The sequence below is a fragment of the Mustela nivalis genome, assembly GCF_964662115.1.
Source record: "Mustela nivalis genome assembly, chromosome: 17".
NCBI lineage: Eukaryota > Metazoa > Chordata > Mammalia > Carnivora > Mustelidae > Mustela > Mustela nivalis.
This window is the reverse complement of record NC_139036.1, coordinates 45,951,568-45,968,484: the sequence shown is the minus strand read 5'-3', so window position 1 is coordinate 45,968,484 and position 16,917 is coordinate 45,951,568. Positions and strand designations below refer to the sequence as shown.

The following is a 16,917-nucleotide window of genomic DNA, read 5'->3' as shown; positions in this document are numbered from 1 at the left end:
ACATTTCCGGAATTTATAATTGCATTCATTCATTTATTTATTTTTAAACATAAACTCCACCCCCAACATGAGGCTTGAACTCACTCTCCAGGGTTCAGGAATTGTGTTCTCTACTGATTGAGCCAGCCAGGGGCCACATAGTTGCTTTTAGTTAAACTTTCAGCAGAGAATGTACCCAGTTTTCAGTTTTAATACTTGAGGTTTCCTTGCATTTTAAGGACTGTAAAGCAGAAAATGCTTCAGAGTATTTTATAGGTTGCCTCCAAGTACAGTCCACTTTAACAGTGTGATTTACTACTTGATTTACTTCCTCAAAGAGCCCATCTTTATCAGATTTGAATTTTATTTATTTATTTCTTTTAGTTAAATTTAATGTACTGACGTATTTGGGATAAAATTTTTCTGGTTTTTCCAAATCTGTTGTTTTGAGGAAAATTCTGCACAAGCTTTGGCTGCCACTCCAAATTGGCCTGGTGAATCCAGGGGTACTTTACTCATGTCCTTTCCTCTTCTAGTGGCTCCTTACAGATAAACAAGGAAGTATAGTATATCTCCTTAAAAATAAAGCAGTCTGCATTTGTCTACTTATGGTAAGTGTTAGACATACAAGAGAGGGAAGCACGAGATGTTGGAAAAGAAGGTCAGGGGAGTTGATTAGTAGATCCTCTTTCATATCTCTTTTTGGGCCAGGGATATTACAAAGGTTAGATTGAAAGTAGGCTGAAATAGGTGGTTATGTTGGAATATTTAATTTTTCCTTGCCTGTAGTAAAAAAGTGACTGAGATTTTCACTGAAGACTCTGTTGAGACAGCCATGCTTTTAAACATAAGTAAATCTCTTTCTCAGTTTTGTTTATATTATTTACATGGACAACTGTGCTTTATCTGAATATGAAGTTTCTATTTAATGGCTTATGTTTCTATTTCAAGGGAAAAGTCTGGATATTTTTGCTGAATTTCTTCCTTGTAGACCTAGTTCATTTTCTTTCATTAGCTTACTGTACTTGAGAGTGCACATCTGTATTCACATCTAAAGCAGATACATTTCAGAGGCTTGCGACTGCTGTTAACATGGTTATCTTTCTTTAAATGGATTAATAACTTAAACCAGCTTGCAAATATTTGTGTGGCATTATTCCACTGACTTGACTGCATTAGCCACTGCTTTAAAAAACAAAATCTTGGTTAATGTTGAATGTTTTGTGTCTTAAGACTAATTCCATGAAACGTACTATAGTTGATCCATTTTAAGTTACATGTACTTCGTTTTTATATTTGAGAAAAACTAGAATCTATAAGCTTACTGTTTTCAAGATACTTTGTATTAAAAAACATTTCTAAGTTTTGGTAATGTGGGAAACTGTTCCAATTCAGTGAAATCAGAATACATATGTGAGAACTTTTCTTGTTCTCTGGAATAATCTAGTGATTTGAAAAGACTCCTTAGGCTTAGTCCATTCACTCACTACCTAGTTCTGAACATTCTGATCATGTAATGGTTTGTTGATCAGAAGGTTGTGAAGTGTAAGGACAGCTAAGGGGTCACTTTAGGAAACTTGTAATCATTTGAATCCTCTGACAATTAAATCAACTAAACAGCACTTTAAAAAATTGAGTCTTCGAGTATCAGATCATATTAAAGTAAGGAAATTGGGGCATTACAAGTACTGTGATGTATATATACTTTTTGCTCCTTTTGGTATATAATTAAGTTTAAACTAAAACCACCAATAAAGCACAAGTATTTTAAAGTTTCTGTGGAGCAAGGTCACCAGACTGACTCCTGAGGCTGGTAGTTAGCCAGGTGTTCGTTGACCTTCTGAGTGTTTTAGTAAAGATTTTCAGCAGTTAGCCAGACAGTGAGAACAGAGGGATTACTTTGACTAAAACAGAAGAAAGGGGGCAGGTGGAGTGATTCTTTGGACACTGAGAAGCTTTTTCTTCGTGATTTCATAGTTCTTCCCAAATCTCCTAACCACAATTGTAATTCTTGAGTCCTAGAATAAGAAGTTAGTTAACTGTTCAGGATCTTGACCCAGCTGGTGAATTTGAGCTTTTTTCCCTAAGGTAGCTTAATATTTCACTCCTTTGCTGAAGTACTCCTGCCAAAGATAAAATTGGCTAGATTTAGTTTAGGCAGTCATGATGAAGATACTTAGCAGAGGAGGCTGTTGAAATGAATTGTTTTTAAATGATGGTGCTTAAATTACAAGTGGATGGTTACGTGAAAATTACAAGCCTTCACCAAGAATTTGTGTTTTATTCTTCTTTCCTTACCTCCACGAGGAAAAACAGTAATCCATTGTAAGTCATAGGCACTTGCTAGCAGTAGTGGAATGATTGACTTTTATGTTGTTGAATTTTTGACAAATTGTGTATTTATCATTGTATTATACTTTACAGTTAGTAACTTCTGTATTGCCAGATGAGGTATCTTAAAGAAGTTCATTCCCTTTTCCTGATTAATTTTTTTGGGTAACTGATTTTATTTAGTTTAAAACCATTGTTACACCTTTTTATTTTAAGCTCTTTTTGGAAAATCATCCTAAAACGTTTCATATATCTTCCTGTCTTAGTGCATTAATTACTTCTGAAATTCTGCACTGTACTGGGTTTGACCTGCTTCGTTGTTCAGTAATATCACTGTGGAAGGAGGAGGAATTTAAACATTACCTCCTTGATGGAGGGACAAACAAGCAAGGAAGGTGTATGTTTCAGCAATCACCTTAATTTTTATTAAAAAGATTTTTTTAAAAATATTCATTTGAGAGAGATACAGAGATAGCACAAGCCGGGGGAGAGGCAGAGGGAGAGGGAGAAGCAGACTCCCCACCGGGCTGGGAGCCTGACAAGGGGCTGGATCCCAGGACCTGGAGGCCATGACCCGAACCAAATGCTCAACCATCTGAGCCATGCAGGCATGCCTTAATTTTTAATTCTTAACCATAGAAATAAAAGCATTCAGTTATCTCATGTGTATACAGTATAATTGTTGAGTATGTGCGTGCGTGTGTGTGCGCATGCGTTCTCTCCTTTCCGCTTTAGTTTTCCTTTATATTCCTCCTTCTCTTTTCCCTTTGTTTTCTTCTGCTATTTTGTTATGAATTCCTGGACCGATAATCTCATTTTGCTAAATTGGTTTTCATTTTCTTTGCCCTTGTACTTACAAACCTCTGTAGTAAGTACTTGCTGTTAAGAAAATAATTTTTCTCAGATACTTCCTCCCCCCGCCCCCCCGATATTCTCTTAAATGTGTTCTTGGATAGCAGTGTTCTGGGTACCTGGACATTAATTATATAAGACTCTCTTTCCTAGAAAAAGTATATATATTTTTTATTCAGAACTCTTACTGTAGGCTTATCTTGGTGGTCATTATAAAAAGAATCCCAAAGGGCACATGGGTGGCTCAGTTAGTTAAGTGTCTGCCTTCAGATCCAGTGTCCTAGGATGGAGTCCTGCATTGTGCTCCTTGCTCAGCAGGGAGTCTGCTTTTCCCTCTCCCTGCTTGTGCTGTCGCTGTCTCTGTCTCTTTAGTAAATAAAATCTTAGGGGCGCCTAGGTGGCTCAGTGAGGTAAAGCTTCTGCCTTCGGCTCAGGTCATGATCCGTCATGATCCCGGGATTCTGGGATCAGGCCCTGCATTGGGCTCTCTGCTCAGCAGGGAGCCTGCCTCTGCCTACTTGTGATCTCTGTCCGTCAAATAAATAAATAAAATCTTTTTTTAAAAAAAAAAGTAAAATCTTAAAAAAAAGAAGAATCTCATAAAACGTTACATTAGGACTACTGAAATATATGTTTTATATATATTACGTACGTCTTTATATTACACATTGCCTTCTTTATAAGGACCTGAGGGAGAAAGATAAACAACCAAGACTAAGTGTTTTTTTTCCTTAAACTTCTAAGTCTGTGTCTGTTACGTGAATGCTATAATTTGTGTTGTTTACTAGGTTTCTATTTTCCTGTTGGCTTCTGGAAGTTTAGAGCCAAGTTTGTAGGTCCTGTACCTTTTTTAAAGCTTCATTCTTGGCTTCATTTTGTTCTCCTTGTTCTTGTTTTATTTTCATGCTTTTATTTCTGGCCTAATTTACACTAACCTATGTTTTATTTGATAGGCTCCTAAAGTCTGTTTCAGATCAAGGTTGGGTAAAAATAAACTAGACGTTCAGTTTAGTGACATTAAAGAAATTATTGAATTTTGGATTATCTTGATTGCAGTGATTTTTCTTCTGGGGAATTTCATTCTCTTGGAATTGTTAATAAAGATTTCAGTGTATAGTGAATTTCTAGTGTGTTGGTAGGTTTTGCTTTTTAGGTAATCAGGGAGTGCTTTGTGTTGTAGCTTCCTGTTGAAGTATACACGAGCGATGTTGTCAGGGGAGGTAGTCAACTTGATTTGTCCTTATTTTCCTATTCCTTATCCTTTCACAGAATGATGGAACAAGAGTAGTATTAGCCAGAACTAAGTCATATCTAACCCTTCTCTGCTATAGGCTAGTGATAGGGCTAATCATGTAACTACTTTTATAATAAAAATGAAGGAATTACCTAGATAATTTCTGAGGCCAGAAGTCCTTAAAATTGTGACTACTCTGTCTTTAAATAACATGGATCGATGGAGCTGTTCTGAGCAGTGGTTTGTTGTTTTGTTTTTGCATTTGGGGAAACTGAAGCAAAAGTCCCTATAAGTTGCTGGTGTGACTTCAAACAAAATAGCCTTCTTGACTTGTGACTTACAGCTTTGGTTTTTTTAATGGGTGTGTGATGTTTTTTTAATAGGGAGCGCTTCATGAATTTGTGTGTCTTTCTCGCCCAGGGGCCCTGCTAATCATCTCCAGATCATTCAGGTTTTAGTATATGTGCTGCCGAAAAGAGCACTGTTTTGTGTTGCTTTGTTTTCTAATAATCCACTAAAGTGACTATTGAATTTGTTAACTGTGAGGTACATACTTCAGAATAATTCCATTCTGTTTTTATGAAACTTACTTCAGAGTAAGTAAACTCATTTGTGGAACACCTTTGATTTAATGCCCCTTGTTTTTCTGCTAGCCTGCATATGACATCCAGTGGTAAAATAGGGGCTTCTCTATTTTCTCCCTTTATTTCCACCCCCCTCCTTTTTTCTAAGATACGTAGATGGAACTTATTCTTGGTGTTTCTTGTGTGATTCTGAAGGAAGGAAATTAGGCAACAAGGAATTGGGGGTTACCCATTTGCTGCAGAGCTAGTTGCTACAGATATTTTCTGTGGCCTTTTGACTGACTGGTGTTTTCATTCTCTAAACTTGAGTGAAAGAACTCTTACGTTATGCTAAAGTGGCCACAGAATAAGTAATTTTTTTTTAAAGATTTTATTTATTTATTTGAGAGAGACAGTGAGAGAGAGCATGAGCGAGGAGAAGGTCAGAGGGAGAAGCAGACTCCCCATGGAGCTGGGAGCCCGATGTGGGATTTGATCCTGCGATTCCGGGATCATGACCTGTGCCGAAGGCAGTCGTCCAACCAACTGAGCCACCCAGGCATCCCAGTAATTTTTTTTTTTAAAGATTTTATTTGTTTATTTGACAGAGATCACAAGTGGACAGAGAGGCAGGCAGAGAGAGAGACGGAAGCAGGCTCCCTGCTGAGCAGACAGACTGATGCGAGATTCAATCCCAGGACCCTGGGATCATGACCTGAGCCGAAGGCAGCAGCTTAACCCCCTGAGCCACCCAGGCGCCCCAGAATAAGTAATTTACTAAATGTGCAAATGTATAAGAGGCAAGTGATGAGATAGGTGAATAAACGGATTATCTTTAAGAAGTTTATGCTTAGCCTGCTTCCTCCTCTCTCTCTGCCTGCCTCTCTGCCTACCTGTGATCTGTCAAATAAATAAATAAATTCTTTAAAAAAAAAAAGAAGAAGTTTATGCTTTAGATAAGTAAGGCAAAGATGAATATTTATTTATTTATTTATTTATTTATTTTAAGGATTTTTATTTATTTATTTGACAGAGAGAGATTACAAGTAGGCAGAGAGGCAGGCAGAGAGAGAGAGAAGAGGAAGCAGGCTCCCTGCTGAGCAGAGCACCAGACATGAGGCTAGATCCCAGGACCCTGAGATCATGACCTGAGCCAAAGGAAGCGTCTTAACCCACTGAGCCACCCAGGCGCCCAAAGATGAATATTTAGAACAGTGCCTGGCTCACAGTGATGTAAGGCAAATGTTAGATGACATAAATGAAAACAGGAAGAGATCACAGCTGGTTGATGCAATTGGAAAGAAAGGATATTAGAGTGAGCTAGGATTTTGGTAGGAAGTTTCCTTTTGGTTGTGGCCTACTGAGGATAGGAAGCCTAAGTAGTACTTACTTTATTTTACTTTTTTAAAGATTTTATTTGACAGAGAAGAAGAGAGGGAGAGCACGCACAAACCGGGAGGGGCAGAGAGAGAGGGAGTGGGAGAGGGAAAAGCAGATTCCGTGCTGAGCTGGGAGCCCAGGGTAGGGCTCTGTCCCAGGACCCTGGGATCATGACCTGAGCAGAAGGCAAATGCTTCACTGACTGAGCCACCCAGGCGTCCCAGAGTTAGTGGGACTTAACAGTGGGTGTCGGGGGACAGTGAAGGAGGGACTATCATGGATAATTTCAAGCCGTGCGTGACTTTAAGCATACATTTTACAAAATAACCCTAATAGCACATGTAGGTCCAGGTTCTTTACTAGTGTCTTAAAATGAACATTTCTGTATTCCTTTATACATTCCAGCAAGTGTTAAAAATCAAGAAATGGGCTTCCAAGTAATCTTGTATAAACAGAGACTGAAGAGTTAAACCTGTACCTCAAAGCCTTATACTGGGGACTTTGGAATGGATGAATTAATTTATTGGGTATATTGAATGCCTACTGAGGTGTGCTAGGTGGTAGGGGTATATAGCGGTAAGATACAAGCCCTGCATTGTCCTTGTGGACAGGATAGCTTAGAGATTAATTAGTTAAGTTCGTAATGACATAGTTTATTGATGTATTTACTGTGGTCGTGGGTGCTGCAGAATGAAGTTCAGAGGGTGCATATCAAGAAAATCTAATTACAGTGAGTAGGGATATTATAGCAGATATACTGAAGAAGTAATACATAAGCTGAGACCTGAATGATGAGAAATCATTAGTTGTGAAGAAGGGAAGTATGCTACAGACTGAAGCATACGCTAAAAGCCTTGGGAAGGGAGGTGCTTGACACTTTCAAAAACAGGGCACAGTTTAAAGAGAGTGATGAGAAATGAGTCAGGTAGTCAAAGGCCAAGTCATATGGGTGTTTTTGTTGGTTATCTCGCGTTTAAAATGTTAATTGTGGAGCCAGTGATGTTCAAACATTATTGGATTTTTTTTTTTAAACCTCTTGTAATTGTGTGAAGAATGAAATGGGTATAGATGTTGGGAAGCCAATTAGGCTGTTGTAGTAAACCAGGTAAGAGAGAATGATGCACTCAGACTTTGGCAGGGAAGAGTGAGAGAATTGGATATTGGAGGTGGGGTGACTAGAACTTGTGATTGATTGGATGTCATGAGTGGATGTTGAGAGGGTAGGAAGAGGTGTTATGAATGATTTCTAGCTTTTTGGCCAGAGTAACTCGGTTGAATGGCTGTGTGGTGATGAAGGAGTAGTTGGAAGGAGGTTATTTATTTATTATTATTTTTTTAAAGATTGTATTTATTTATTCGACAGAGAGAGATCACAAGTAGGCAGAGAGGCAGGCAGAGAGAGAGAGAGAGGAGGAAGCAGGCTCCCTGCTGAGCGGAGAGCCCGATGTGGGACTCGATCCCAGGACCCTGAGATCATGACCTGAGCCGAAGGCAGCGGCTTAACCCACTGAGCCACCCAGGCGCCCCTGGAAGGAGGTTATTAATTGTGGTGGGCACTTGCTAATTTTCACTTAAACATTGATGGCTATTGGGTATACCCAGAGTTTTCAGTATCATTTGCATAGTGCCCTGCTAGATTACATGTGCATGATAAATTATTTAGAAAAGAGCATGGAACCACATTTTATTTCAAATGAATATTTATCTTTTTTTTTTTTTTTTTAAAGTAGACTCCAGGCTGAGCATGGGCCCCAATGTGGGTCTTGAACTCATGACTCTTGAGATCAAGACCTGAAATCAGAGTCAGTTGCTTAACTGACTGAGCCACCCAGGAACCCCTCAAATAAATAGTAATCTGATTAGTTTCTCTACTCTATCCCTAAACAAAGATCAGATAGACTGGATTGTTGTGCAGGTTGGCAGAAATTTATACCTGGGGTCATGTCCTTTAATATCTGCCAGTTCATTCCTTTTTTAGCCCCCTATTTCCCATTTTATACCTGGGGAAATGCTCTTACATTTCAGTGTAGAGAGAGCATTGAGTCTAATAAAACTTTTAACATAAGGGTGAAGTATATAACATATACATAAAGTAAATCTTACTAATTAGGATTCCCCTTAATGCTTTGTGACCACTGCAGCCTGTTTGGTTTTATATTGGTTTAGTTACAAAGAAGTGTTTTGCATTGAAATGGTGAACAAATTTGTTTTGAAATCAATTTCAGTCTGATTAAAGTGTCTGGAGAGTCTTTTCCTCAAGTAGAGTATCCTGAAAAGTTTTGGGTCAAGTACAAATGTTGTGGGTCACTCTGGTAACCTGTTAGTAGCATTGTAGCAACTGTATAGATTATATTCAGAACTCTCAGGTAAGAGGATTTGTGGAGAAAAGGTATGGGGGGTGGTAGTGAGGATTTGAGGAATGACAACCAGGAAGGAGGGGTTATATTCAATTTTAAGTCATTTTCAAGTTGTCTTACCTTTGCCCAGTAGAATAGAGGACATGAGCCATGGGATTAAATGAGAGTGTATATGTTTAGTGACTACTTTTTTGCTTACCATTTAATCTTTTTTTTGGGGGGGGGGGTTCTTCTGGCACTTGAGAGATGCGTCCTGGGAAGATAGAAGCTAAGACAGAGCTTAGGACTATTGGGACTAAATTAGTCTGAAACCTGGGAGATCACAGAGCCCCAGGGGGACTCTGACTGAAGTGATTTGTTTGAACTAGGGAAATACTTTTTTTTTTTTTGAAGTTTTTATTTATTTATTTATTTATTTATTTATTTATTTATTTATTTATTTGACAGACAGAGATCACAAGCATGCAGAGAGGCAGGCAGAGAGAGAGGGGGAAGCAGGCTCCCTGGCAAGCAGAGAGCCCGATGCAGGGTTTGACCTGGGACCATGACCTGAGCTGAAGGCAGAGGCTTTAAGCCACCTGAGCCACCCAGGTGCCCTGGGGACAACATTTATAACCTACTTTGCCTAATCAACAGAGTTGAAACGTGTTAGGAAAAAAATAATAGCTTACATTGGTTGAATATTTTGAGGTGTAGGCAGTGTTATAAGTGCTTTATACTTACTAACTTACTTAGTCCTCACTATACAATGAGGTAGGTATTAACTTAGTTTTATAGACTGATAGTGAGAAATGTCTCACGGCTAACAAGAAATCAAGGTATTATTCTAGGCTGTTTACCCACAGCCTGTTTACCCACTAAGCTGTATTAGTGGAAACAGAAGCAAATTGCCCTTTAGACTTGGTTGATGAAAAGAAATCTCCCAAACATAATGTAAAATGGTACAATTTAACTTTATATTCAAGAGACTTTCTAGTAATACTAAGTAATTTGGTAATAAATTTTTGAGGAAGGTAAATGGTCTGTATCTTACCCAGATACACCCTTTGGCCTGCAGTAACCTGTTCCTCATTTCTTTTATGGAATAGAAGTTGGATGGATTGGGGAGGGGCATTTTGCTAGGGCAGACCTAGCATCTGGGAAGTGGCTGGAGTGACTTTTTAAAAAAGAGAAGGAAATAAGAGAAGGAGTATGTATTGATTACTCCTGCTGTATGTTAGGTGGGGTTTACATTTGGTACCTTTTTTGGTTAAGATTTTACTTATTTATTCAAGAGAGGGAGATGAGATAGCAACAGAGATAGCAAGAGGGAGCACAAGACGCAGGGAGAGGTAGAAGCAGTCTCCCCGCTGAGCAGGACAGGAGGCCCAATCCCAGAGCCCTGGGATTACCACCTAACGGGAGGGCAGACGCTCTACTGACTGAGCCACCCAGGTGCCCCCTACATTTGGTATCTTACTTAATCTTGAAAACATTCATATGATGAAGGTATTATCTCCATTTTATAGTTGAGGCCCAAGACTATAAACTTGTTACATAATTTACTTTAGCAAGATAAAAAGCTAGTTCTTTCTTGCTGCTCTTTCTATGACTGTTTTTCTCTTGAACTGATTGGGAGGGAGCAGGAAGAAGATTTCTCTTTCCAGAAACGGAGCAACCTGAAGCTACATAGCTCTTTGGATGTGTCTCTGAGTGTACAGTACACGGGTGGGCATGGCACTGATCATGAGGGATGATGGGAAGTTGTTTTTCTTCTACTATAGTAAATAATCCAGAGAAGTGGCCTAATTCATAATTTTTTAAAACATTTTTGACATTATAAAGGGATGATTTATATTTTAACTGATGTGGAAAAATCCTTACTTCCCCAGTTGCTGGAAGAAGAAATCTTTTAAAATATCCAGGTGTTTTATGTTCTTTTTCCTTTTTCTCTTGCATTGTGCTTATGGCTGATTCTATATGAATTATAAGCATGTCCTTAGTGTTTATTGAAGTATTTTTCTCAAAAAATCTTTTTCTGTGGAGTCTGGATATTATAGGAAGTTGAAAGGCAGAAAATAAAGGCAGTTAATATCCGGATTGGTTTTCCACGCACTTATCTGGGTTTGTGTTGTTTTCATGTCTGAGTATGAAGTTTATGATTAACATTCAATATCTTATTTATATTGATTTGATAATTACCAGAGACCTTGAAGGATAATCTAGAGGTTTATTATTTTTCTTAGCATTTGTGGGATTAATACTAAAGAGGGAGCAATATGGTAAAAAAAAATTCTAGATTACTGTTGAGAATTGCTCATTTTAATTTTGTCTTTTAATCTTCTGGGTTCCTCACAAAGTCCAAATTATGCCTTTTTGGGAAAATGTCACTTGTTTTATAATGATGAGACCTAGACTGGGATGGGAAAGACTTTTATACTGTTAGGTGCTCTGTCTTGTGGAGGTATGCTGAGCCGCAGAGTGATCCCCCATGGAGCTCACAAAGCTTGTGTTTCCACAGGGAGTCTGCAGACTTGGTCCCAGCAGGGAGTTAGTGGCAGAGCTGCTGCAGTCTGCTCACTTGTTCTCCCCTCACTTGTTGGAAACCTGGTGCCAGTGTGTATACGTGCAGTAACTTTTTAATGTTTTTTTAATAATACTTACATGGGTTATTCTAAGTAGACAGTGTAATGGTATTACTAGATGAGACACATTGCCTTGTGTGTTTCACTTATGGCAATGAAATCTGAAAGCAAAGTATGGACTCTCAGGATGGGGGACAGTGAGAGAGTGAAGACAAAGGCTTTTATCATATGGGTATCCTTTTTGCTGAATAAAGCTGTTGGAATGTTATACTTTGGAAATAAATATCCCTAATGAAAAACAGTCCTCTTTATCTGCCCCCCCACCCCAGTAAGCAAAAGTGGGGCAACTGGGTGGTTCAGTCAGTTGAGCGTCTGCCTTCAGCTCAGGTCTTGATCCCATGGTCCTGGGATCAAGCCCCCTGCTCAGCCAGGAACCTCCTTCTCCTTCTCCCTCTACTAGTTCCCCTGCTTGTGCGCTCTCACTCTCGCTGTCAAATAAATAAATAAAACCTTTAAAAAACCCAAAGACCAAATAATCAAAACAGCGAACATTTTTTCACTTATTTTATTTTATTTTTTAAAGATTTTATTTATTTATTTGACAGAGATCACATGCAGGCAGAGAGGCAGGAAGAGAGGAGGAAGCAGGCTGTCTGCTGAGCAGAGAGCCCGATGCAGGGCTCCATCCAAGGACCCTGGGATCATGACCGGAGCGGAAGGCAGCGGCTTTAACCCACTGAGCCACCCAGATGCCCCTTTTCACTTTTTTTTAAAAGGAAAACAATAAAAAGTTCTTTATTCCTGTTTCTTTCCCAGAAATAATTGATTAAAGACATTTAGGTAGAATGAGACCAGTTGCCCTTTGACAACTATCAAAGGCAGAATTTTAGTTACTGCCTAGATGCATAAAGTTAACATGGATCACTCTTTCATTGATTCATTCAGTTGCGTTTTCATGAGAATGAAAAGATCAGAGTTTTTCCTTAAAAATTTTTCATCAGATCTTAAGAGTTTTCAGCTGAGTTGCTGTAACCACTGTTTCTCTAGATTTCCAACTGGGTGAAAATGTTTTTCTTTTTAAATTGGCACCCGTCCAGCAGATTTTTCCACCAAGTATTCTTTGGGCACACCCTTTGCATAGTGAATTTTGTAAGATCTTTATTCACAAGGCTGGAAGACAGGCCAGTCTTCTCTTTTTAAGATGAAAACAAGAGTGAGGCTTGCTTAAGACTCATTTTGCTTCTACCCAGCTGTATTTGAAATTGATCTCTTATGCAAATACATTCAAGCATTCACAGAAGAAATTTGACTTAGAAGTTTAAGTGGAAAGGTTAATTTTATATTTGCAGGAAGTTTGCTTGGTGCAGTGATTTTCCTCCCAATTGAGAATTCTCTTAATTTGTTCTTAATCATAACTTGATAGTAAGTAGGTCTCAGACTGGAGAGGTGACTTTGTATTTGCAAGTGTATATTCAAGACATTGATGTGATACGTATATAGAGTTGACCCTTGAACAACGTGGGGACTAAGGGTGTTGACCTCCCATGTGGTGGAAAATCCACATAGCTTTTAACTCCCCCAGCACTTAACTACTAATTGCCTACTGTTGAGTGGAAGCCTTACTGAGAACATATAAGCAGTTATTTAACACATATTTTGTATGTAGTATAAATTATATACATAAGCTGATATGGCAAGTAATAATTAGCAATTTAAATAATAATTGATAAGCTAATAAAGTAAGCTAGAGGAAAGAAAATGTTACGGGAAACAATAAGAGAAAGTACATTTATAGTACTGTACTGTGTTTGTTGGAAAAAAATTCCATGTATAAGTGTACCTGCACAGTTCAAACCCGTATTGTTCAAGGGTCAGCTGTACTTGGTTTTCCATTTTATTAGGTGCAGGAAATTATTTCTATTAATGTCCAAAGCAGCGTTAGTTTGTTATACTTGCATGGTTTATTCTAAGTAGATAGTGTAATGGTATTACTAGATGAGACACATTGCCTTGATTTCATCCATAAACATTAAGATTGACTGAAAAGCTTGTGGAAGGGTGAGGTGCAGTATTGCTCTTAGGTGTTTCCCAGCAGGTCAGCCTTCAAAGAGCTATACCTTCCATTATTCCCTTAACAGATGGAGAAGTTACTGTAGTTGATAATCTGAGTAGAAACTAGTATGTGTCATTATTGAGGATGGTCAAAAATGTCCCTGTGGTAGTTTCAGAAAAGGAGAGCCAGAATTCTCTGAGCAAAGAATAATAAATATAAAAAATTTCAAGGTAACTCTTAATTATTTAGAGATTAGCTGTCATGAAGATTGACCTTGCCCCCAAAGGACAAGGGAAAACTTCTGATAGTAAATTAAGGAATAATGAAAACACTTAAGAATTGAGAACTTGGTTCCTGTCTTCAAGGAGTAAGTTATGCGACTTGATTTTTCTTTTTCTCCCACATTCAAGTAGAAAAGGAAGCGTTAGAATGGCAGTGAATGCCTTAATTGTAATTAGATCCCTGATACAGGCATTAAATGCTTGCATTTAGGAGGAAAGAGTGATTACTTTGGGCTAAGGTGATCAGAAAACCTGAGAAGAGTGGAACTTCAGTTTGATCCGAGGTGCTGAGACGACACCTAGGTTTTCAAGAGGAAATAGGATGTTTCAGATCCAAGAATGAGGGACATCGGGTGAGGATGTTTTCTTAGGTAACAGGGAAGAGAGCCATCTGCTAGACATAAAAATTTCGAGAAAGTGAAAGATGAAGTTGGAAGGTTAATTGTCCTCACCTTGTTGATGAATGCTAAGCTGGTACGTTTGAATTTTATCCTAAGAATAGTGCAGAATCACTAACATGGAATGGCATGATTGGAGTATTCCTGAAAGGATCTTTGATAGTCATGTGGGATGAATGGCTTGGAAGTGTAGGGTGATTTGGAAGCCAGGGTGAGACTTAAGGCAAGTAGCCCAGCTGTGAGTAAGTCTTGAGCCGGAGCAATGGGCATAGAATGGAAAGAAAGGTAGAAATGAAAGACTGATAAAGTATAGAGCATTTTTTTAAAAGATTTATTTATTTATTTATTTGACAGGCAGAGATCACAAGCAGGTAGAGAGGCAGGCAGAAAGGTAGAAATGAAAGACTGATAAAGTGTAGAGCATTTTTTTTAAAGATTTTATTTATTTATTTGACAGGCAGAGATCACAAGTAGGTAGAGAGGCAGGCAGAGGCGCTGGGGGGGGGGGGGAAAGCAGGCTCCCTGTCAAGCAGAGCGCCTGCTGTGGGGCTCAATCCCAGGATCCTGGGACAGTGACCTGAGCCGAAGGCAGAAGCTTAACCCACTGAGCCACCCAGGTGCTCGGAAGTATAGAGCATTTTAAAACTCATTTTGAGAATAGGCACAAATTTGTTAAAATTTACAGATGAGAAACAGAACAGAGGGGTCAAATGACTGCCAAAGATTATTGGGTTAAGAGTCAAGGTTGTACTAGAGTTCTTGATTCCAAATATAATGTATTTCATTGATTACACACATAAGTAAACTTTTGACATGACTAGTATTCATGCTAGAAAATTGGAGAATATTGATGAAACTAGGGGAGGCAAGAAGGGTATGTTAGTGCGTGGGAAGGGGAAGAAACAGAAGGAAATTTCTTGGAGCATAAGGCCTTTTGTAGGAGAAACATTTCCCTGAGAGGATTGACTATATGTAGCTTTTATGTTTAGCTCTTAAAATTGGTTTTCTTTTTAATTGAAATGTAATTGACATACAGAATTACGTTCGTTTCAGGATACAACATGATTCACTGTTTGTATGTTTTACAGATGATCACAGTAAGTCTAACATCCATCACTGTAAATTGTTACAGATTTTTTTTTTTTTTTTACTTGCCATGAGAACTTTTTAAAAAAGGATTTATTTATTTGAAAGAGAGAGGGAATATGTTTGGGAGGGGAGAAGGAGAGAGAACCCCAAGCAGACTCTGTACTCCGTGCAAAGGCTAATTTGGGGCTCCATCCCACAACCATGAGACCACAATCTTAGCCGAAACCAAGAAGTTGGATGCCCAACCAACTGTGCCACCTGTGATGAGAACTTTACGTTTTAGTCTCCTAGCAGCTATCAGATATGCAATACAGTGTCTGTTAGCTATACTTGCCATGCTGTATGTTGTATCCCCATGATCTATATTTCTATAACTGGAGGTTTTTACACTTTGACTCCTTTCACCCATTTGTCCACCCCTCCGGCAACAACCAGTCTGTTCTTTGCATCTGTGTTTTTGTGTATAATTTGAAGTAACATTTTAATCCCCCCCACCATGGACAACCAGTTGTCCCTAAACAATATATTGAATAGAAATATTCTTTTTATATGATTAGAAATACCACTTTTATTGAAAACAAACTCCATATAGATGTATCTTGATAATGTTCTCTTGTTTGATACAGTGTCAATTCCTGCATGGATATCAGGCTGTTTGAATTACTAAAGCTGTAATGAATCGTAATATAATGAATTCCATAATAATGTAATATAATGAATTTGTAATATATAATGAATAAAGTAGTATAATGAATTACTAAAGCTTTAAATGATAAAATATATACTACTTACCATAGCTTGAGATAGCTGATAGAGTAACTGCACTCTCCTTTTTCTTAAGATTATATACATATTTTTGTGAAGGTACTATTGCTCATTATCTTCCACATCAATTTTAGAATCAGTTTATTAGCTTCCTTTAAATCATGTTGGGATTTGGATTGGGACTGTTTTGTGACTGTGCATTTATTTGGAGATATGATATCTTGACAGCATTAGGTCTTCTAAAGTTGTATTTTCCTCTAATTGAGGTCCTTTATGTCTAGAATAAAATGTATACTTTCTATAGGCCTTGCACAGTTCCTGTTACATTTATTTGAAGATATTTTGCAGATTTTTAATGCTATTAAGAATGAGATAATTTCATGTTGATACATGGAAAAACTGTCGATTTTTATACATTGATTTTTTTTGTCTGCCTTTTTTGAATTTTCCTACTCTTAGCAATTGTTTAACTTATTTTTATTTGATATTACTAGATAGTCACCTGAGTGACAGTGACATTTCCTTTCCTTTTGTTTTAAGATTTTTTAGTTGTTTATTTGAGAGAGAGAGAGAGAGAGATTGAGTGAACTAGTGGGAGGAGGGGCAGAGAGAGAAGCACACTCCCTCCCAGGACCCTGGGATAATGACTTGAGCCAAAGGCACACACTTAAGTCACCCAGCACCTTGTTTTCTCCTTTTCAGTTGTTAAGACTTTGTGTTTCTTTTTCTTGTCTGATTACATAGACTGGAACCTTCTAGTACACAGTTGAATAGTGTCAGAGTTAGGGGACTTTCTTACCAGTGTCCTGACTTTTTTATTAGAAAGGTTATGTTTTGCCATTGAGTATGATTTGTGCTGTCAGTTTGTGATAATTGTCTTCTGTTAGGGCAGTCACAGTTCTTTTCATTTCTAACTCAATAAGGAATTTTGTTGCAACTGAATATTATAGATGCTTTTTCAGTATGTTTGGAGATAGTAATAGATACATTTTTTTTTTTCCTTTAGAGTCTTTAAATGATTTCCTGATGTTGACTGGCCCATGATTTTATTCAACAAATATTTATTTATTG

General features: G+C 38.1%; 1 protein-coding gene across 7 annotated transcripts in view; it reads left to right on the top strand.

Annotated features, from left to right (window-relative positions):
* The window catches only part of KANSL1 (KAT8 regulatory NSL complex subunit 1), a 185,464-nt gene that overhangs the window by 48,734 nt on the left and 119,813 nt on the right, over positions 1-16,917 (top strand). The window lies entirely within an intron of this gene.